The sequence below is a fragment of the Oryctolagus cuniculus genome, chromosome X, assembly GCF_964237555.1.
Source record: "Oryctolagus cuniculus chromosome X, mOryCun1.1, whole genome shotgun sequence".
Classification (NCBI taxonomy): domain Eukaryota; kingdom Metazoa; phylum Chordata; class Mammalia; order Lagomorpha; family Leporidae; genus Oryctolagus; species Oryctolagus cuniculus.
The window spans coordinates 61,531,239-61,555,232 of NC_091453.1; the positions used below are offsets into that span (position 1 = coordinate 61,531,239).

At 38.0% G+C, this 23,994-nt stretch overlaps 1 pseudogene; it reads right to left on the reverse strand.

Annotated features, from left to right (window-relative positions):
* Window positions 1-4,729: 4,729 nt before the first annotated feature.
* On the reverse strand, window positions 4,730-6,320 carry LOC100355825 (eukaryotic peptide chain release factor subunit 1 pseudogene; annotated as a pseudogene).
* Window positions 6,321-23,994: the final 17,674 nt, after the last annotated feature.

Consider the following 23,994-nt stretch of genomic DNA (forward strand, 5'->3'; position numbering starts at 1 on the left):
GCTGGCCTGGAAGAGGGGCAACCAGGACAGAATCTGGTGCCCTGACCGGGACTAGAACCCGGGGTGCCGACGCCACAGGCAGAGGATTAGCCTATTGAGCCGCAGCACCAGCCTTAATTATGTCTAACATAGTGATCTCAGTTTATGAAGTACTGTAATTTGAAGTAAATCTAGTGTAGACTATAGCCACCTTCATTTTTCCCCTAGAATCACTTCCATTAGCATTTAGTTTATGACAGCAATCATATGCAGAAAAAAATACTTTTTTTAAAAAAAAGATATACTTATTTATTTGAAAGGCAGAGTTTATAGGGAGAGTGGGTTGAGGGAGAGATATCTTGCATCTGCTGGTTCACTCCCCAAATGACCTCAACAGCAGCTGGGCCAGTCCAAAGCCAGGAGCCAGGAGCTTTTGTGTCTACCATGTAGGTGCAGGGGTTCAAGCACTTGGACCATCTGCTGCTTTCCCAGGCACATCAGCAGATGATGAATCAGAAGTGGAGCAGCTGGGACTCGAACCAGCACTCCTATGGGAGGCCGATGTCATAGGCAGCGGCTTTACTTGCTACACCACAATGCCAACACCTATGCTTTTTCTTAACAAAAAGTTGAGTGAAGTTTTTTTATTCCTTCAATACATTAAAATCAAATGTAAATAATACACATTTTACTTTCTTCATACAGCCAGTAATGTTAATCTGCAAACATTTTAAAGGTTTTATTAAAAATGGTAACTTAAAATTCATACAGATGAATAAATCCTTACATTTTCTCAGATTTTCATGTACATTTGTATTCATTTGACAAACTAATGTAAAATATTAACACTCTTTGTAGTCTTGCTATGTCTACCTAGTCAGTATCTAATACCATGGAGACATTACCACATGAATACAACAAAATACACCAAATAGTCTATACCATGTATGAGGAGAAAGTGCACAAAATGCATGCTTGAATGTTGTGACAATGTCAGTTACCATCGAAATATCTAACACTTACCTCCGATTTTTGTAATTTCATTTTGTGGTTTGTCCACAAATAATGTACAGGGAGGGACAACCCTTTAAGTAACACACAGTGGGCAGTGGTGGCTCACTACTTTGTAAGAATGATGAAAACACAATAACTGCAACTGGTTGGTTTAAGATTTATGTTTCTTACCATGCTACTTCTTTTGAGATCTTTTGGTAACTTTGTTTTAGGCAAAAAAAAAAAATAGGTTGAAGATTGTTCTTTTTCTTCATATCTAAGGATGTTGCCATTTATTTTACTACAAAATAGTTGAAAGAAAGAAAGAAAGATAGATAGATAGATTAAGGGCTAAGTCTCAGTAATATCCAGCAGATGGAAGACCTCTCTGTCTCTACCTCTCTCTGTAACTCTTTCAAATAAATAAAATAAATCTTAAAAAAAATAATAGCACACATCTTTGAACTGCAAGAATTGATAAATCAGTGTTCTATCAATCAAGAATATAATATTCTGAAATAGTTTCACATGTGTATGGTCAATTATGTTTCTGACAGAGGTGCCAAGGTAAATGAATGGGGAAAAATTGTTAACAAATGTTGTAGAACAATTGAATGCCTGTACATGCAAAGTGATGACCTCTGTTCATACCTCAAATCTCAAGTCATAAAACTGATTTTAAAAACTAAAACAGTGAAGCTTTTTGAAGAAAAAAATGGGAGAGAATCTTCACATTAGAATAGGCAAAGCATTTTTTAAACAGTATACAAAAAGTGATAACCATTACAAATCAGATTGATAAGTTTCATGTCACCAATTTTTAGTGAAAAGTTCTGATTTTTCTTAAATATGGTTTAATACACTTCTCAGTTTCTGTCACAACACTAAGATTTCTCTGGTTAAGATATCTCTGCATAATTTACAGAGAATTCAAAGCTAGAATTTCAGACCTTCCTATTTATGTTTGCATCTGTAAGTGTAATACATATCAGTGTATCTTGATAAACACATTGCAATATGTTTGATTAACACATGCAACGTGTATCACTGAGAACACATTAATTAAAAAAATCTAAAACTTTGGCATCATTTCCAAACTTAAATAATAAAAACAAAAATTACAAAAGAATGGCATACCCTAAATGTATCATGTGAAAAATACATGTATTAAAAATGTAAATTAAGATCCAATTTCTCAGGTCTTGTCATATCACATTAGACCCATTTACAGTTGAAAAACTTTAAAGCAGTGCTGTAAAGAAAGCATGTTTGCTCACTGTTGAATTTTCTGCAAATAAGCAACAGAGATCAGAAGAAAAGCCTGTTCCTGTGTTGTCTCCCAACTCAGTGAATACTGAAAGGTTGACTCTTCTCACTGGAGGCTGACACAACCAGTTACACATCAACTCACAGACATGTGGACCTCTGAGTACAGTTGAGAACCAGAAGCTTTACACTGAAGTCATACTACCTTCATTCAAGTGAAATGAGATTATTAGAATGATAAGCAGGTTTGTAACCTGGGAACAAGGGCCTAGTTCAGGCCAATAAAGTCAACAGTGAGTGGATTAAGTAAGTGAAGATTGGCAGTCAGGCACTAACACGGTAAAAGCACCCAGCAAATTGCACCCCATTTACCTTAGTGTGAGAGTGATACTAATTAATTTTCAAGATTATTTATTTGAAAGAGATACAGAAAGAAAGATCTATCTTCCATCCACTGGTTCACTCCTCAGATGGCTGAAATGGCAAGGGCTGGGCCATGCTGAAGCCAGGAGCCACGAGCTTCTTCTGAGTCTCTCACATAGGTGCAGGGGTCCAAGGACTTATGTCATCTTCTGCTGCTTTCCTAGGCACATCAGCAGGAAGCTGGATTGCAAGTGGAGCAGCTGGGACTTGAACTGGTGCCCATATGGGATGCCGGCCCTACCGGTGGAGGTGTAGCCTTCTGTGCCACAGCACCAGCCCCATAGCAATAAATTTTTAAAACCTTTGGTTCTTTGACTCACCTGCTATAGTTTTTTCTCATTGATACCACTGGGTATACCCTAGAGGTTTTGCTTACTGTCACCACCTGTAGCCTGCTATGACTTTGCTGGTCAGCTTACTTCAATTCTGACAGCCAGCCTGGCTATGAAGCATGAGCTTCAGGTTGTCAGGTTAACTCTTGGATCCGATGTGGTTAAGTCCATGATTCCAGAAGCTACGTCCTATAACCCTTCCACTGTCCTTTCTCTCACAATTTTTACTATGAGAGGTGCTTTTAAGTCCTACATTTAAAACAGATGTCTGGACCTCACCATGAAGTCGTGAAATTATAATATATATAATTATATATATAGTGTATATATATATGTCTTGGAACATTATGGTTAGTGGTGCATTAAGCCTGTGCTTATAAAGTAAATTGAAAGTATGTTATTACAAAAATTAAAGAAAAACAAAGAAAGCAAGGAGGAGGGATTAAGAGAGGGAGGGAGGGATGGAATTGTGATTATCTTAGAATTATATCTGAAATACATGAAATCTGTTCTTTTTATGTTAATAAAAATAAAAAAGTTATAATATTTACATATCAGGCCATCTAACACAAGGAAAAACATAACTTCACTTTTTTCAAGCATAAACACAATCAAAATTTTAACAATTGCATATTTTATTTCTGCCAGTTCCAGCAATAGCACGGAAGCACCATCATAAACATCACAAACTGGTTTCTGGTAGGATAAGATTACAGGACCCTTGTTAAAGCAGGTGATACAAAGGGCTCCAATAAGCCTGTCATAGATGGGAGTAAATGGTGTACTAGCCCAAATGCTTCATGTATCAGTCTGACTTTGCAGTGCAATTTGCATTCTTGAAAGTGACAGCCTGGAGGGGAAGGGGAAGTGTTAGGGGGGTGAAGTTGAAATTGCCTTTTGTTAGTTCACCCTTTCAACCTTAAACAGAGGCTAAGAAGAGAAATGGCTCTAACATTTCATCACATATAGTTCTTATGTCGTCAAAGCTGAGAATGCCATGTAAATGGGTCACTGTGAAATGCAGCAGTTTAATTTTACAACAACCAAAGTAAGAAATCAGTGTGATCTCACTTCTATTAACTTTTGCAGATTTACAGCAGTTTAGGTATTTTTGCTTCTATGTATGTAGGTTAAAAAAATCAATTCTTTCATAAAATAAAAGAACAGCCAATTTCATTTAGTAAAACTAAAAGCTGGGATTCTTTCTTAAATTAGTGTAAAATATCACTTAGGAACTTGGTGGTAAACATATGTATTAATGAGCTTTCCATTACTTTAAAATACCTAAGGAGAGCTTCTTGGGAAGGAAAGGTTTTCTGTGGCTTACAAATTAGAGGTTCACAGCAAAGAATTTGTGGCCCTGTTAGTCTGGCATCTGGTGGAGACTGACAATGGTGGAACAAGTGCGGAGGAATGATCACATGGTGAGCCAGAATACAGAGAGAAACTAGGCCAAATGGGGTGTAAATAATCAACCCTCTCATGAGAAGTACTCTGTTAGGCAAGCCTCCAATGATGTAAAGGCCTCCCACCAAGCCCACCTCTCAGATACCATAGTTGCATCATGGCTCCACTTTTAATTAATCAACTTTTAACATAAGATTTCAGAGTTTAAACATCCGCATGAATTTTGGGAGTCAAGTCCTGTCCAATCCTTAACATCTGCTATGCTAATACCATGACACATCAAAGTATAGGATTGGGATTAGTTTTGTTTTCTTTACAATATCCAATGTTCATGGATTAAGTTTTTGAAGTGTTCTAATTGTAAGACAGGTCTTCGTTTGGATTCTACCATGGATGTGCTCCTGGGGTTGAGTGCTGGGAGGTGAGGCATATTTTTCTGGACTAATGTTAAATACCTGATAGTCATTAAAATCAAAGAATTCATTATCTCCTTGATATCCCATTCCCCGGAACTCTAAACAATACTGTGAAATACCTCCAATTCCACCCAATCCTTTCACAAAGCTGGGATTTTTTTTGTGATTTATCTAGGAAAATTTCCAATATAGCTCCAAATTTGTATATAGTTAACAAACCATTCCTACAGAGGCATGCTCTCAACTAACTCATGTTCCTGTCTTCTTTGTGAAATGAGATTTACTCTATTGTTGTTCTGTAGTTAGAAGCTTTTTTCCTTTTCTGTGCCTTGGCAATGAAAAAAAAGTATCTCATTATATCTAAATTTTCATAGACTATTAGAATCTCTACTGTCTCATTTCCAAAGACTTCAGTATATCTTCAGTTCCTAAAGAGTACTTGTCCATATCCTGGCTGGTTTCATCAAGATATCATTCTATTATTTTCTTCTCTTGAATGAATTTTATGTTGGAAAGGACTTTTAAGGTAGATAACTCAATAGTCTGGTTGAATTGGTTTTTAGTAGTGTAGGATGTTAAAAACTGATTTAAAAACTTTTGATTAAAGCCTTTAATCAACTATGTCAAATTAACTCAGGTTTTTAAAGTCAGTTGACTGAACTAAAATGAGAGCAGCCTCATTCACTTTGTTCCCCCAAAGAAACACCTGCTCTGTAGTTTCTGCAACATTTAGTGCATCCATTCTTAAACAGGTGAAACACAAGACCAATTGACCTCCTGAACAATGTTCTTTGGGATATCTACAGTGAATTTGTGCTGTATTTCTCTTGAGTTTGCTTGGAGTGTGCCCCAAAGTGCACCACTGTCATTTGCTATAGTTACAGTACAATGTATGTGACTAAGAGCTTGAATTAGAAAACGTAAGTGACTCCTTCAATTCAAAATATGAAACAAATGTCCCCCCATAAGTTACACACATGAACAAACACTTAAAAAAAGATATATGTGGAAAGGGTATGTGGCCCAGTGAGGTAAGCTGCCATTTGCAATGTGGCATCCCATATTGGAGTGCCAGTTGGAGTCCTGGCTGCTCTCTCTTTAATCCAGCTCTCCTGCTAAAATGCCTGGGAAAGCAATGAGAAGATGGCCAAGGTATGTGGGCCTCTGCTACCCACGTAGGAGACCTGGATGGGGTTCCTAGCTCCTGGCTTCAGTCTGGTTCAGCTCCAGCCATTTAGGGAGTGAATCACTGGGTGGAAGATATTTCTCTCTTTCCCTCTCTCTGTTATTCTGCCTTTCAAACAAATGAATTCAATCTTTAAACAAAATATATATGTAAAGGCACATGCAATGGTGAACAAGTAAATAAAGAAGTTTGATATCATTAGTCATTTGGGAAATTAAAAAATCATCATGAGATAGATACCACTACATACCCGAAGTGTGTTCATTCTGATAGCCCCAATTCCAATTCAGCTCTAAGGGCTGCATTTCTACCATTCATTTTCAATATAACTCTTTTCCATAACCATGCAAAACCTATATTCTGTTATCCTCATTATTACTCACTTGCTCAAACCTACAATTCAGATAGAGTAGGTCTATAATTGCTAAACTATAGCATTGTTTAAAATAAATCTAATAAATTGAGTCATCTTTTTATATTTTTTCCTCATTTTTATGAGGTAAAATGGATATACAATGAAATTCACAAATCTAAGTGCTCATTGGATGTTGACTAGTGCGTATACCCATATAAGGCTTGTACATATAATGATAAAGAATATTTTCATACCCTAAAAGTTCCTATGTATACTTGCCCTGTAAATTTTCATCAATTACATTACATAGTGTGAACATACTTCAAATTAGTCCTACCACTTTCTTCTTATTTATATAACCCTTTCCCCACATTTTTTCCATGCTAAGCATGAAAGAAACTAAAATGAAACATTTTTATTTTAAGATTTGGCCTATTTATTTGAGAGGTAGCGTTACAGTCAGAGAGAGGGAGAGACAGAAAGGTCTTCCATCTGCTAGTTCACACCAGAAATGGCTGGAATGGCTGGAACTGGGTTGATCCAAAGCCAGGAACCAGGAGTTTCTTCCTGGTCTCCCACATGGTGCAGAGGCCCACACACAAGGGTCATCCTCCACTGCTTCCCCAAGCCATAGCAAAGAGCTGGATGGGAAGAGGAGCAGCTGGTATTTGAACCAGAGCCCATATGGGATGCCACAGTACTGGCCCCAAGTGAACATTCTTATAAAGATGTTTTATATACTGTTTATATACATTTATTCCTAAGTAGATGTCCAGAAGCAATTTTGAAAGAATTAAAAATCTAATATTGCACTTTGGAACTGTTTTTACTCACAATAGTGTAAGCACATGATACTTCCATTTCCTCCTTTCTAACCTAGAGATTAACCATACATTTGCGATTGTGAAAAATAACCTTCTTTTCCTTTTTATCTTCTAATTAACAAAAACCAAGCTACAGGGAGATGACCAAGCATGACATCCCAGATGGGAGAGGAATTTGTGACCCACGAAGCCATCTTCTCTAGCTCCCCATTTCCCTTTTAAAAGGCCTTGTAGTTAACTTGCAAAGGGAGGCAAGGAAGCATATTTGGGACCACAGAGTCCTCCTTCCTCTGCGTGGCCACTCTAATAAACGAACTATGTCCCTGTATCAACTGTCAGTTCTGGTGTAGTGACTGTCCAGCGTCAAGCGGCCTGGGCCCAATTTTGTTCTGGTAACACTACTTCTGACTCCAAATGTTGGAATATTTACCACCACCACCCCCCAACTAATTCTTAAACTCTCTGGATACCAATTTAGTGTCCAAAAATTCGTATGCAGTGCCGGCATCGCATATGGGTGCCGGTTCAAGTCCCGGCTGCTCCACTTCGATCCAGCTCTCTGCTATGGCCTGGGAAAGCAGTAGAAGATGCCCAGGTCCTTGGGTCCCTGCACCTGTGTGGGAGACCTGGAAGAAGCTCCTGGCTCCTGGCTTCAGATCAGCCCAGCTCTGGCCATTATGGCCATTTGGGGAGTAAACCAGCAGATAGAAGATTTCTCTCTCTTCCCTGCCTCTGCCTCTCTGTAACTCTGTCTTTCAAATAAATAAAATAAATCTTTTAAACATTTTTTTGACATTATCTACCTGGAGTTAGTGTCATATCTCACAAGTTATAGGGTTTAATACCACAAGATGGTCCCCACTTTAGATGCCAGTCACAGTCCCAGTTTGCCACCTTTTTTTAAACATCATCACTTATATTTAAACAGAAATACAAATTATTACAAGAGTATGAAGATAGAACACAAAATGTAGTTTTTACTTAAGCAGTTACACGAATAAGGCTGTTTTTAAGTTTCTTCACTGACAACCCTATTTTAACCATTGAACAAATTGTACTTAAATCAACGGTACTAAAAATGTAAAAATTCAAACATGAAAATATGAAACAACAACAACAAAAGAACAGGAAGTATCTTCATTACCAAACAGATTAACAAATTCACAGACACTGAGATACTTTCTGAGGCATATCAAACACCTACATCAAAGGTTGCATTCATTTGAGAGGTATCAGTAGATGTTCAGTGCTGAGACTATTTGTAGCACTTACAGTCTATACAGAGCAGCATCAGACTACAGTGTTTCACATTTGAGAAACACAGATTTAAGCTTTATGCTACAACTTGCCAATTTAACATAGTTAACGCAGTAACTCATTTCATATTTTTTCTTCTGAAATTCAAGAAGCAAGTTATCATTTAAGCACATGGAATAATGCCATGTCTTTTTCCTTATAACAGTAAATTTTAAAATCCAAATACTTTGTATCATGGAAACTTTACCTAACTGTACAAAGGCTCCCAAAGACAGTTTATTCATAAAGTTTCTTCTTTGTAATCCCATTAATTTGTCGTTATTTTAGTACAGATAATGCTGGACACTACTCCAGATTATTGGTCAACAAAAATGTCAGTGTGTCACTACCTGTATTTAAGTATGAGCACACCAACAACCACAAACATGGCAAGTAAATGCCCTCACATGCCTTCCAGTGCTTCTGTTGTTGCTTTCCACATCACAGGAGCTGGTTTAATGGATACTGTATGGTTTCAACCTATCTCTGAAAGTTCTTCTATTAAAAATTTTGAAATTTAACTAATGGAACATCTACAGGCTCAATAAGCTAGTTTTTTTCCTTATTCTTCACTAACGAATTCAAATATAATATGTAATGTTTTAGATTTTTATAGATACCTTATTAAAAATGATTAAAGGCATCTGAAATACCATTAGTGGGTAAAATATTAACCAAGAAATAACACTAAGAGTGAGTGTCATTTTTTCCTAACCAGAAAGGCTACGGGATTAATAATGAACACAGATATAATGACACTTTAACCATGCTATTTTACAACATCAATAATTAGAGGAAGTGCATGAGGCACAGAAAAGAAGAGCAGAATTTCAGGAGAAAAATCTAGTAAACACTTGCATTTTGGATGCCTCAAATGCAAAAGAGTTCAAAATGCTTATAAGCACTATCATTATTTTCATCCTTTAAGTAGTTCAACTCTTTATTTCTAGTTTTATCCAGAAATATAAACCTAACTCATTACATTATATATCTTATCAATTTCAGTTTTCAAGTATTCAAGTAATGCAAACCCAAGTATTTTCTTTTGTGGCAGCAAAACACTTACGGACTGAGCTTCAAAGGCAGAGAAAAATTAATTTAAAATAACTAATACACTTTTCTGCCCAAAGACATAAGAACTAGGACTTCACACTTTAATCACACAAATGGTATATAATAAAAGGAAAAAAAAAAAGGATGGTTCACTATAATCAATCTCTTCTTTTTAAAAGGATTCAAAAACAATTGCCTTGATATGTGGCTAGATTCCCAGTAACAGGATATTCTGAAATCTAAGGAACTACAGGAAAAAAAAAAAAAACAGAATAAGTTCAATTTCCCTGCCATTTTTCCATAGAAATTCCTATTGTTTATTTAGATTTCCTTTGTACTTTTACTAAGATATTTTCTGTTTTCACCTTCTTTCATAGTGATGACCATGTTTCTGTGTGTAGCACAGCCTTAAGCATCTTTTGTAAGGCTGAACGAGTGGTGACAAATTCTTTCAATTTCTTAGTGTTATGGAAGGTCTTTATTTCAACTTCATTCATAAATGAGAGTTTTGCAAGGTACAGTATTTTGGGTTGACAGTGTTTTTCTCTTAAGACTTGGAATATCATCTTACCATTCTCTCCTAGCCTTGTAGGGTTTCTGCTCTACCATCTTGGTGTCTCCCTGCCACCAGCATTTCTAACACACTGGCAGGAAGTCAGTGACCTCTTTCTCAGGTGCAATGATTTGCTGCAATGGCTCACAGAATTCTGGAAACATTTTGCTTCTATTACTTGGTATCTTAAGTAGAGTACAACTCAGAAACAGTGAAATGGAAGAGATGCATAGGGCAAGGTATGAAGGGGAAGTATCATAACAGAGTACAATATTGTGTACTCTCACCAGGTAGCAACTCCGCAGCTAATCAGTGTAGAATCCAAACAGGAAGCACTTCCAGTTTCATCATTTAGGAATTACTATGGAGGCTTTCTCACCAGCAGTGGCCAGTTTGCCTTGATTTTTTTCTTGCCTGTGGCGTAATGAATTATAGTTTAGTGAGATGAAAGTTGGAATTGTATGGAGCCAGCGCTGTGGCACAGTAGGTTGATCCTCTGCCTGTGGCGCCTGTATCCCATATGGGTGCTGGTTCTAGTCCTGGCTGCTCCTCCTCCCCTCCAGCTCTTTGCTATGGCCTGGGAAAGCAGTATAAGATAGCTCAAGTCCTTGAGCCCCTGCACCCATGTGGGAAACCTGGAGGAAGCTCCTGGCTCCTGGCTCCTGGCTCCTGGCTCCTGGCTCCTGGCTCCTGGCTTTGGATCAGCGCAGCTCTGGCCGTTGCAGCCATTTGGGGAGTGAACCCGTGGACAGAAGAGCTTTCTCTCTAACTCTCCCTCTCACTGTCTTTAACTCTACCTCTCAAATAAATAAAGTCCTTAAAAAAAAGAAAGTTGGGATTGTAAAGCAAAATTTATTAATGTATACTGCAAAAGAGGAATGAGCCAATCGAGACAGCACTTGGTACTCTTTTCCTTTGGTTTGGGCCTGTATCAATGAAGTGTGACTGATATTGACTGGTGATGTGGTAGTGATGCTCAACACTGTCATTTTTGATTAACATCTGGGAGTTGCATAAGTTGCACTCTCTGCACATGTGGCTTCCAGTATGTATCAGGAATGTCCACTGGGGTTGGAAGGGGGAGGAGACTGTGATGCTTACCGTATTGTCATGATCATATAATGAAGAAGGGTCTCTCCAATGTCAAACTCGATCCCATTGTGCATGTGCCATAAATTGGACTTTTCTTGTTTGACTTATTTCCAATTTTATCATCTGAACACTTTAACTCCAAGTTAAACCACAGAGTGAGAGATATGGGGAGGGCCCCAGGCAGATGGCAAAGTCTTTTTTTTTTCAACTTTTATTTAATAAATATAAATTTCCAAAGCACAACTTTTGGATTGTAGCGGCTTTTCCCCCCAGAACATCCCTCCCGTAACCATCCCATCTCTCATTCCCTCTCCCATCCCATTCTTCATCAAGATTCATTTTCAACTATCTTTATATACAGAAGATCTACTTAGTAATTACTAAGTAAAGATTTCAATAGTTTGCACCCACACAGAAACACAAAGTATAAAGTACTGTTTGAGTACTAGTTATAGCATTAATTCACATTGTAGAACACATTAAGGACAGAGATTCTACATGGGGAGTAAGTGCACAGTGGCTCCTGTTGTTGAGTTAACAAAATGACACTCTTGTTTATGGCGTCAGTAATCACCCTAGGCTCCTATCATGAGTTGCCAAGGCTATGGAAGCGTTTTGAGTTCACCAACTCCAATCTTATTTAGACAAGGCCGTAGTCAAAGTGGAAGTTCTCTCCTCCCTTCAAAGAAAGGTACCTCCTTTTTTGATGGCCTGTTCTTTCCACTGGGATCTCACTCACAGAGATCTTTCACTTAGGTCATTTTTTTTTTTTTTTTTTGCCAGAGTGTCTTGGCTTTCCATGCCTGAGAAACTCTCATGTGCATAGTCGGATCTCATAGTCGGATCTGAATGCCTTAAGGGCTGATTCCGAGGCCAGAGTGCTGTTTAGGACATCTGCCATTATATGAGTCTGGTGTGTAGCCTTCTTCCCATGTTGGATCATTCTCTCCTTTTTAATTCTATCAATTATTATTTGCAGGCAATAGTCTTGTTTATGTGTTCCGTTTGGCACTTAATCCTATCATTTTCATTATGATCAATTGTGAACTGAAACTGATCACTTTGACTAGTGAGATGGCATTGGTATATGCCACCTTGATGGGATTGAATTGGAATCCCCTGGCACGTTTCTAGCTCAACCATCAGGGGTAAGTCCAATTGAGCATGTGCCGAACTGCACATCTCCTCCCTCTCTTATTCATCAGGTTCCTTTTCTTCACCACTGGAAGACAGTCTTGTGGCCTTTCCTCAGTTGCTCATGTCTAACTCTTCCTGACAGTTTCCTCACATAGGTGTGATTATTAACTCAGTCTCTAGTCCCCTCTCTCCCACCTCCCCAGAGATTATAAGATGTGACTCAAAGTCCCAGACTCTGATCATAGCTCGTTGTTTTTGGTAAAAAAAAAAAGTCCCTAACCTGGAGTTGTTTAGCATCTTGTCAATTATCCCCTCATTAGACCAAAAGATGTTCCTATCAGCTGGGAGATTCTAAGAGATTTTAAATAAACTCTGTGTCAGAAACCAGGGACCGAAATTCAGTAGTAGAAGAAAAGATACTTTTGTCATTCCCATCACTTAGCGGATTACAAATGTCTTTTTAAAAATTAGTTAATTTATTGTTTAATGAATACAAATTGCATATGTACAACTTTAGGAATACAGTTTTTCTTCCCACCATATCCACCCTCCCACCCACAGTCCCACCTCTCCTATTCCTCCCTCTCCTCTTCCCAGTACCATTCTCCATTAAGATTCATTTTCAATTTTTTTTAAGATTCATTTTCAATTTAACTTTATACACAAAAGACCAACTCTATACTAAGTAAAGATTTCAACAATTTCTACACACATGCTCATGCACACACACACAAAACTGAGAACAAGTATCACAGTTGACTCTCATTATACAACTCATTGAAGACAGAGGTCCTGCATGGGGAGTTAGTGCACAGTGACTCCTGTTGTTAATTTAACAACACTCTTTTTAAATTTTTTTTATTTGAAAGATAGACAGTGAGAGAGAGAGAGACAGAGAGAAACGTCTTCCTTCCATTGGTTCACCCCCCAAATAGCCGCTACGGCCCATGCTGCGCTGATCTGAAGCCAGGAGCCAGGTGCTTCCTCCTGGTCTCCCACACGGGTGCAGGCGCCCAAGCACTTGAGCCATCTTATACTGCCTTCCTGGGTCACAGCAGAGAGCTGGAGTGGAAGAGGAACAACCGGGATTAGAACCCGGAGCCCATATGGGATGCCAGCACCGCAGATGGAGGATTAACCAAGTGAGCCATGGCTCCAGCTCCCAACAATTAACACTCTTATGTATGACGTCAGTGACCACCCAAACCTCTTGACATCAGCTGCCTAGGCCATGGAAACTTTTGAATCCACAAACTCTGTCAGTATTTAGATGAGGCCATAAGCAAAATGGAAGTTCTCTCCTCCTTTTAGAGAAAAGTATATCCTTCTTTGACAGCCAAGTCTTTCCATTGGGATCTCACAGAGATCCTTCATGTAGAATACTTTTTGCCACAGTGTCTTGGCTTTCAACAAATGTCTTGAGAGTACTGTGTCAAGAATTGGGGACTGGGCTGGTGCTGTGGCATAGTGGGTGAAGCTGCTGCCTGCCAGTTTGTGTCCTGGCTGCTCTACTTTTGATCCAGCTCCCTGCTATTGTGCCTTGGAAAGCAGTGGAAGATGTCCTAAGTGCTTGGGCCCCTGCATCCACACAGGATACCCAGAAAAATCTCCTGGCTCCTGGCTTTGAATTGGCACAGCCAGCTCTGGCTGTTGTGGCAGTTTGGCGAGGGAACCAGCATATGAATGATCTCACTTTCTCTGTCTCTCTGCACTCTATCTTTCAAATAAGTAAATAAATAGATTTTTATTAAAGAATTGGGAACAAAGACCAAATATATCTTTTTTACTCTAATATGCCACATTCACATCCCTACCATTACTGGACTTCTTTGGGCCCATTACAACCGTTTAAAAATGCTATTTTTAATATTTCCAACATTTATTTGTATAAAGTAGTACTAACCGTATTACTTTCTGTAGTGTTTTTTGACTTATAAAGAAACAACAATGATTGTTAACAAAATTACCCCATTCAATCTCATTATATGAGCTTACTTGAAAAAATTCAGGGAGAAATAGATTTAAAAGATAAATTTGTGTTGGTGCCAAAAATATTGAAAAGCATGCATAATACTTATTTTGCACGAACTTTTTGAAGACCCCCCTCATGTGTGTATGTATGTCTAGATATACATACACATTATATACATATTATATATATTTATGCATATATATAACCTTATGCTCAAAATTAGCAGATATTCACAATGTTTGTTGAATTTCTTTAATACATTGTGTTGGAAGAGCTACAAAGCGTGTGTGTGTGTGTGTGTGTGTATGTGAGAGAGAGAGAGAGAAAGAGAGAGAGAGACTCTTTCATCTGCTGGTTCATTCCCCAAATGCCTGCAATAACTGGGGCTGGAGCAGGTCAAAGCATTGAGCCAGGAACTCCATCCATGTCTCCCACGTAGGTGTCAGGGATTCAAGTATCTGAACCATTTTCTACTGCTTTTCCTATGGTTCACATTAGCAGGAAGTTGAATCAGAAATAGAGACAGGACTGGATCCCAGACACTCTCATATGAAATGCAAGCATCCCAAGTAGCAGCTTACCCCACTGTTCCACAGTGCCTGCACCTTGTATTGTCTTCTTATAGTCAACATAGTTATGGTTTCTTAAAATTTTTATTTGCTTTCATTTTATATGAAAGAAAGACAGAAACAGTGATCTCCCATCCACCGTTGCATTCTCCAAATATCTACAAAATCTAGGGCTAGGACATGCCCAAGTCAGGGGCACAGAACTCAATCTGAGTCTCCCATGTGGGTGGCTGGGATCCAAGTACTTGAGCCATTGCATCCTCTCAAGGGAGAGCATTATAAGGAACTTGGTTCAGAAGTGGAGGAGAGACTACAAAACAGGTGCTCCATATGGGCTATGGGTATCCCACATGGTAGCTTAATTGCCATGCCTAACACCCACCCCCTATAATTATGGTTTTAACAAATATTATTGAATCATGTAAATACTTCAAATTTATAGCATATTTAAATATCAGTATGGTGATGGATATATTTTTTAGATTTGTAGTTTCTAACAACAGTGTGAACATATCACATGTACACTGGATGCCAATTTTAACTCACAATTTATCACCATCTCATATTACTCTGATAAGTGTAATATGATAAGAAATATCATCAAAAATAGGATTTATACACAATGGACTAAACAAAGAGATATAAATATTACTTGGTTTCAATGATTCAAATTAAATTGTTGCATCTGCCTCTCTAGCATCCACATTGCTTTCTATGTATGTTTCCAAATCTCATGAGCTGAGACTCTTCATGCTTTTTAAGGCCTAAAGTGTTATACCAGTTAACATCCTAATATTAGATGCAGCCAGTCTGGCTTCCTCAGTTTCTTTATGAAGAAAAAAGTGTTTACTCTTGCCTTACATGTATTTCTCAAAATTATTTCTTTCCTGTAGAACATGACTCTGATTATATGATTTGTGACTCTTTTAGTGACAGCACCAGCACTTCATGACAAAAAATGACTTATAATGAATTTACTGGTATCATTCTATCGGGGAAAAATTAATATCTTTTCTCACAACAAGTTTCCTCCTGAGGCATCTATAACAAAAGATGGATTAACTGGAGAAAAACATAGACATTTATATTCTTATTTTTAAAAATATATTTAAAAGGGATAGAAACACATAGAGAGACTGCTCATTCACTAATTTATTCCCCAGATGCCCACAACAGCCAGAGTTGGACCAGGCTGAACCCCGGAGTCTGGAACTCATACCAGGTCTCTTACATGGGTAGTAGGGATCCAACTCTATGAGCCATCACTTTCTGTTTCCCATGGTGCGCATTAGCAGGGATCTGGATAGAAAGCAGAGCCAGGACTTGAATCATGGACTCCAGTATAGGATGAAGGAGTCTCAAATGTTCATCTTAATCTCTGTGTCAAACATTCACCCCACAAATTTCACATAGGTTTTATGTGACACAGGAACTTTCAGAAATGAAGATCAGTACAAACAAGAACACCTGTATATTTTTATGTTGTTTTGATTAAGAAGTGCCTAATTCTGAATGAGTATGATCTAATGTTAATATATTAGTATGTGGCTTGAACTTAGGCCTGTTTGTTCAAATTCTCCTTGGTTTCTCTGTGTTTTTGAAGATAAAGATGTTCCTTTCACCCATGAAAGGGGAGAGCATCTCTGTAACAGATATCTAATGCCTCGACTTGGAATAAAATTAGCTAAGTATTTTACATACTGCATCAGAAGAGAAAAGTGGTAGAAATTCAGAGACCTTGCTACTGTTGCTATTTCATCTAAATCCAAGGTGCTATATATTGGGATAACTTTTCCTGAACCTCATTAAAATTCAACTTGGCTTTTTCTGCCATAACAATTCCTTAGCCTATAGTATGTCTGGAGCCAGCAATTTGGGACGCCTGTATTAGAGTGCCTGGGTTTGAGCCTTGGCTCTGCATCTCATGCTAGCATCCTGCTAATGTGCATCCTAGGAGGCAGCAAATAATGGCTTAAGTGATTGGATCCCTTCCACCCATGTGGGATACTTGGACTGAGTTACCAACTTTTGGCTTCAGTTTGATACAGTCCTGGTTGTTTCAGGTATTTTTGGAGTGAACCAGAAGATGGAATATAGTTCTCTCTCTCTCTCAAATAAATGAAAAGCAAATAAGTGTAAGTTAAAAGATATTATAGCCGGCGCCGTGGCTCAATAGGCTAATCCTCCGCCTGCAGCGCCGGCACACAGGGTTCTAGTCCCGGTTGCCCCTCTTCCAGGCCAGCTCTCTGCTGTGGCTCGGGAGTGCAGTGGAGGATGGCCCAAGTGCTTGGGCCCTGCACCCCATGGGAGACCAGGAGAAGCACCTGGCTCCTGGCTTTGGATCAGCGTGGTGTGCTGGCCGCGGTGGCCATTGGAGGGTGAACCAACGGCAAAGGAAGACCTTTCTCTCTGTCTCTCTCTCTCACTGTCTACTCTGCCTGTCAAAAAAAAAAAAAGATATTATAAGATATTATGTCTGATAGTAGCTCAAGTGTGACATGCCTTCTCTATTCTTACTCTTGTTATCTTTTATCCAATGTGACACTTGACATCCATACACAGCAATAGAAATCACAGCAATCATTTCAACAAAGAGACTTTCATAGGCAATTGCGTAAATAGAATTTGAAGGTTTGGAAAAGATAAAAGGGAACCCAGAGGTAACACAGAGATAGTAAGTCCAGGATGCTGCCACCCGCCCTGGGACCACAGAACAAATGAATGAGATTGAAGTTATAGAAACCTGTACTGTTAGAGGGGAACCCTGAAGAACAGGAACCTAAACCCTTGAAGAGTGAACACTATTCAGCTGATGTTAGTATACTGGGGATGTGGACAGGTGCTCTGTTGAGCTGGTGCTTTGTCTGCTTCTTTTTCCTGATTGGACACTCTGGTGCTAGAATTGACTGCTGCTACCAGATGGAAGAATCATTGCTTGGAAACCACAGACCACAACGTCTAGCCACCAGGACAAAGTAATTCTGTTACCTCTGCTCTGCCTTAGATTCTTCACCTTATGCTCCCTGTTATTTAACTCTAACTGGAAGTTAGCCAGCAAGATGAAAATTTAGTTTGTAACGTTTTAGTCTCTCCATCAACAGAGCAAACCATAGAAGTTGGTAATTGACACTGAGGTTCTAGCTTAATAATCAGCCATTAAACTATGTTATTGCACTTAGGGACCATACCAACAAATGTTCTTTCATCTAATGGTTTCTGTTCATCCAAAAAAGTTAGCAAAATAACTTGCACTGTAACTGTCTTAGCTATTACAGTAAGACAAACTTTTTTCAAATTTATTTTTAATATTTAAATGAAACTTTTGAAAAAGATGATTCATAGCAAAATGGTTCTACAATTTTTACATGAAATAGTAATTAAGAATAGGAATTAAAGAGATTATTTTGCTGTGTTACAGTTTAATTTAGCAGTGAACTCATTCCTAGAGTTTAAGAAATTATCATTTCATTGAATGTGAATTACCCCAGTGGAAATATACCTACCCCATGAGAAAAGGGAGAAAAGTGAAAATGTAGAGGTTTTTCTTATTTTCCTTAACTTAAAAAAGAAAGATTTATTTATTTTATGTATTTGAAAGGAAGAAAGAGAGAGAGAGAGAGAGAGCGCTATCTTCCATCCACTGGTTCACTCCCCAGTGACACAATGGCCAAGTCTTAGCTAGGTAAAAGCCAGGAACCCTAATCTCCAATCTGTGTCACAAGAGCCCAAGTAATTGGGACATTTTCTGCTTCATTCCCAGATGCATCAGCAGGAAGCTGGATCAGAAGTGGCATAGCTGAGACTCAAACCCACATCCTGCTATGGTATGCCAGCCTCACTTAGTGGCAACATAACCCATTGTGCCACAATTCTGGCCACTTCTTTCCTATCACATAGGCACTTTTAACATAGATAGATATACAGTACATTAGCATTATCTATAGTCACCCTACTTTGCAACAGAACACCAGAACTTCTTTCTTTTATTTAAGTATATAGCTAGTACCCATTCCTCTCTCCCCATTTCCCTCCCCAGCCTCTAGTAACTACCATTAGATGTTTAATTTTTATGAGATCATCAAATTTTTTAACTTTCCCATATGAGTGAGACCATATGGTATTTGTCTTTCTGTGTTTGACTTACTTCTCTTGAAATAATACCTCCAGTTTCATTCATATAGTTGCAAGTGAAAAGATTTCTTCCTTTTTATGTGCATAGGTACCACATTCTCTTTATCCATTCATTGATGGATAGACACTCAGGTTGTTTCCATTTCTTGGCTATTGTGAATAGTCATGTGGTAAATATGGGAGTGTAGATGTCTCTTTGACAGATTGATTTCATTTCTCTTGCATATATAACCAGGAGTGGGATGCTGGATCATATTCTAGTTCTGCTTTTACATTTTGAGGAACTATCATGCTATTTTTCACAATGACTGTACTAAATTACATTTTAACCAACAGTGTACAGCAGTGCTATTTTTTCTATATTTTCACTAATGCTTGATATCTTTTGGTTTGATAATAGCCAGTAATACTAGAGAGAAGTGATACTTCATTGTGGTTTTGATTCTCATTTCTCTGATGATTAGTGATAATTGGGCATTTTTTTTTCATGTACCTGTTAGCCATTGATATGTTATCCTTTGAGAAGTGTCTGTTTACATCTGTCCATTTTCAATTTGGATTATTCATGTGATCTTTTGCTATTAAGTTGTTTGAGTTGCTTATATATTCTGGATATTAACCCCTTGTCAGATATATAACTTGCAAATATTTTCTCCCATTCTGTACATTATTTCTTCACTCTGTTGATTGTTCACATTGTAAAAGTCTTTAGTTTGAGGAAATCCCATTTGTCTATTTTGTTTACATTTCCTCTGCTTTGGGGTCTATTTTAGAAAAATCATTACCCATTCCTGAAGTGTTTTTTTCCACTTGGTTTCTTCTAATAGTTTCAAAGTTTCAGGCCTCACATTTAGGTCTTTAATTCATTTTCAGTTGACTTTCGTACATGGTGAGAGATAGTAGTCTAAGATTAACTCTTCTTCATGTGAATATACATCTTTCCCAGCACCATTTATTAAAAAGTGTCCTTTTCCCAGTGTATGTTGTTAGAAACTTTGTCAAAGATCAGTTGGCTATAGACACATGGATTTACTTCTAGGATCTAGAATCTTTTCAATTGGTCTGTAGATCTGTTTTTTTTTTTTTTTTTTTTTTTGCTTTCAAACTTTTATTTAATGAATATAAATTTCCAAAGTACAGCTTATGGATTACAATGGCTCCCCCCCCATAACGTCCCTCCCACACGCAACCCTCCCCTTTCCCACTCCCTCTCCCCTTCCATTCACATCAAGATTCATTTTCAATTCTCTTTATATACAGAAGATCAGTTTAGCATACATTAAGTAAAGATTTCAACAGTTTGCTGCCACACAGAAACATAAAGTGAAAAATACTGTTTGAGTACTAGTTATAGCATTAAATCTCAATGTACAGCACACTAAGGACAAAGATCCTACATGAGGAGTAAGTGCACAGTGACTCCTGTTGTTGACTTAACAAATTGACACTCTTGTTTATGGCCTCAGTAATCACCCTAGGCTCTTGTCATGAGCTGCCAAGGCTATGGAAGCCCCCTGAGTTCACTGACTCTGATCATTTTTAGACAAGGCCATGGTCAAAGTGGAAGTTCTCTCCTCACTTCAGAGAAAGGTACCTCCTTCACCTTCTTTGATGACCCATTCTTTCCACTGGGATCTCACTCACAGAGATCTTTCATTTAGGTTTTTTTTTTTTTTTCCCCCAGAGTGTCTTGGCTTTCCATGCCTGAAATACTCTCATGGGCTTTTCAGCCGGATCTGAATGCCTTAAGGGCTGATTCTGAGGCCAGAGTGCTGTTTAGGACATCTGCCATTCTATGGGTCTGCTGTGTATCTCGCTTCCCATGTTGGATCATTCTCTCCCTTTTTGATTCTATCAGCTAGTATTTGCAGACACTATTCTTGTTTATGTGCTCCCTTTGGTTCTTAGTCCTATCATTATGATCAATTGTGAACAGAAATTGACCACTGGGACTAGTGAGATGGCATTGGTACATGCCACCTTGATGGGATTGAATTGGAATCACCTGGTATGTTTCTAACTCTACCGTTTGAGGTAAGTCAGCTTGAGCATGTCCTGAATTGCACATCTCTTCCCTCTCTTATTCCCACTCTTACATTTTATGTCAGTAACATGCTGTTTTAATTACTGTAGCTATGTAATGTATTTTAAAGTCAGACATCGTAATGTCTCCTGCTTTATTCCTTTTGCTCAAGATTGCTTTGGTTATTCAGGGTTGGTGATTCTGTTTTTTTTTTTTTTTAATTATTTGACAGATAAAATTGGACAGTGAGAGAGAGAGACAGAGAGAATGGTCTTTCTTCCATTGGTTCACCCCCCAAATGGCCGCTATGGCTGGCGCTGTGCCGATCTGAGGCCAAGAGCCAGGTGCTTCTTCCTGGACTCCCATGCAGGTGCAGGGCCCAAGCACTTGGGCCATCCTCTACTGCACTCCCTGGCCACAGCAGAGAGCTGGACTGGAAGAGGGGCAATCGGGACCGAATCTGGCGCCCCAACCGGGACTAGAACCCTGTGTGCTGGTGCCACAGGTGGAGGATTAGCCTATTGAACCGCGGCGCTGGCCTCTATGTATGTTCTTAGTACTACTTATCTCTCCCTCATAAGTGAAGGATCGCTTTGTTGGATACAGCATTGTTGAATGGAAGTTTTTATCGTTCAATACTAACTATGAAAAATAATTGCAAGTCATATATCTGATAAGAGTGTAGTCTCAGAATAAAGAACTTATTCAACTAATTGAACAGAAGGACAAAGAATTTAATTTGAAAAAATTAGTGAAAGACTTGAAAAAGTACTTCATCAAAGATATACAAATGACCAATAAGCACATGAAAAGACACTTGCCATCATTACTCATTAGAAAAATGCAGATGAATTCCACAAGGAGATACTACCTTACATAGCAATTATCTATCTATCTATATGGCTCAACACTAGCAAATGTTGAGGAGGATATGGATAAATTGGAATCCTACTGCATTAACAGAATGAATGTCAAGTGTTGAAACCACTGTGAAGAAATAGCTTGTTAGTTTCTCAAAACTTTGAATAATTACCATATAACCCAGGAATTGCACTTTTTCTTCATGGGCATATAGCCAGAAGTGTTGAAAACATGTACTCAAGTACTCACATATAAATGTTCATATAGCAGCACTGTTCACAAAATCTAAAAAGAAGAAACAAAAGTCAGTTGACAGATAGATGTATAAACAAAATGTATTATGCACATACATGAAATAGCAACATAAAAAGAAATGAGGGGCCAGCGGTGTGGCTCACTTGGTTAATCCTCTGCCTGCAGTGCTGGCATCCCATATGGCGCAGGGTTCTAGTCCCAGTTGCTCCTCTTCCAGTCCAGCTCTCTGCTGTGGCCCGGGAAGGCAGTGGAGGATGGCCCAAGTGCTTGGGCCCCTGTACCTGCATGGGAGACCAGGAGGAAGCACCTGGCTCCTGGCTTCAGATTGGCATAGCTCTGGCCGTTGCGGTCATTTGGGGAGTGAACCAACAAAAGCAAGACCTCTCTCTCTGTCTCTCTCTCTCACTGTCTGTAACTCTACCTGTCAAATAAATAAATACAAAATCTTTAAAAAAATAAAAAGAAATGAAAGATTTATCAGTGCTTATAATAGACAAATTGCAAAGGATTTATGCAAGGAGAAATATGTTAGACACAAAAGGCCACATATTGTATGATTCCCTTTATATGAAATATTCAGAATAGATAGTAGACTTATGAGAGCAAGTTAGTGGATATAAGGGATTAAGGGGAGGAGGAAATAGGGGAGTGACTGCATAATACATATAAGGTTTTCTTCTATGGTGATGAAAAAGTTTTGGAACTTTAAAGCTGGAGACTGCAGAACATTATGACCATACTAAATACCTGTGATTAGTGTACTTTAAAATAGTTAATTTTATGTTAATTTCACCTCCACTTAGAAAAATGACAGTAAGTAAAATGAACCATTATCTAAATAACTTGTAAACCTGAGTACAAAAATACAACATGAAATATTAATGAATCAAATCAACCAATGTATTTTAAAACACATCAAAACCAAGTGAAATTTATTTGAAGAATATAAAGATAGCCTAAATTTAGAAAATGTTTCTGTGCATTTGACTACAAAAATGTTACTGACTAAAAACCATGAAATTATATCAACAAATGTTTTCTTCCAAAATGTGTTTAATGAAATTCAACAGTGATCAAAGCCAAATAAAAAATTAAAGGAAACTAGAAAAACTTGGAGCTAGACAGAACTGTAGGCAACTCTTTCAAGAAGTGTGACAGATAGGGGATAGAGTAGTGGATGGTAGCTGCAAATTAATGTGGAGTCAAGTGTAGTGTTTTATTTATTTCATGAAAGACAATAACATGTCTTTATCTCTTAGTTATTTTGGATAGTCTCATGGTCCATTTTTTCTCAAATATATGCTCAAATATTTCCTTTTTGTGGATGTGTACCCTGACCCTCCCATTCAAAATTTCAGCTTCTTTACTATTTTCAAATGTTCTTATCATCCTCTATTTTTTCCCTTAGCATTTATCAACTTCTAACTTACTATATAAATTATGCTTTGTGCACATACATTTTATTTTATACATAGTGCATACTTTTTTGATTGGTATATATTTGGTTATATGTTAGTAACATTCCATTTTTTTTTATTTTCCCTGCTCGATAACAGCAAGGATTCTTTTTTCTTTTCTCTACTGGCACCGGGAAAACATAGTTCCCATAGTAAGTAATAAATACATATTTGTTGAATCATTAAGTTAATTAGTGATATATAACATGTTTATATGATGATAGAGATTATTTATTATGGTTAGACAATGCAGAGAAGGGAACAATTATAGAAATTAATTTCTTTAAAATGTGAGAATAAATTTTATTCAAAGCCAAACAAAGAGAGTACAACCTACTGTAGGAACAGGAAGATTTCATCTATCTTAACAAAAATTAAAAGCAGAGTATTTGTGAACAGATGAAAGTAAGTTAG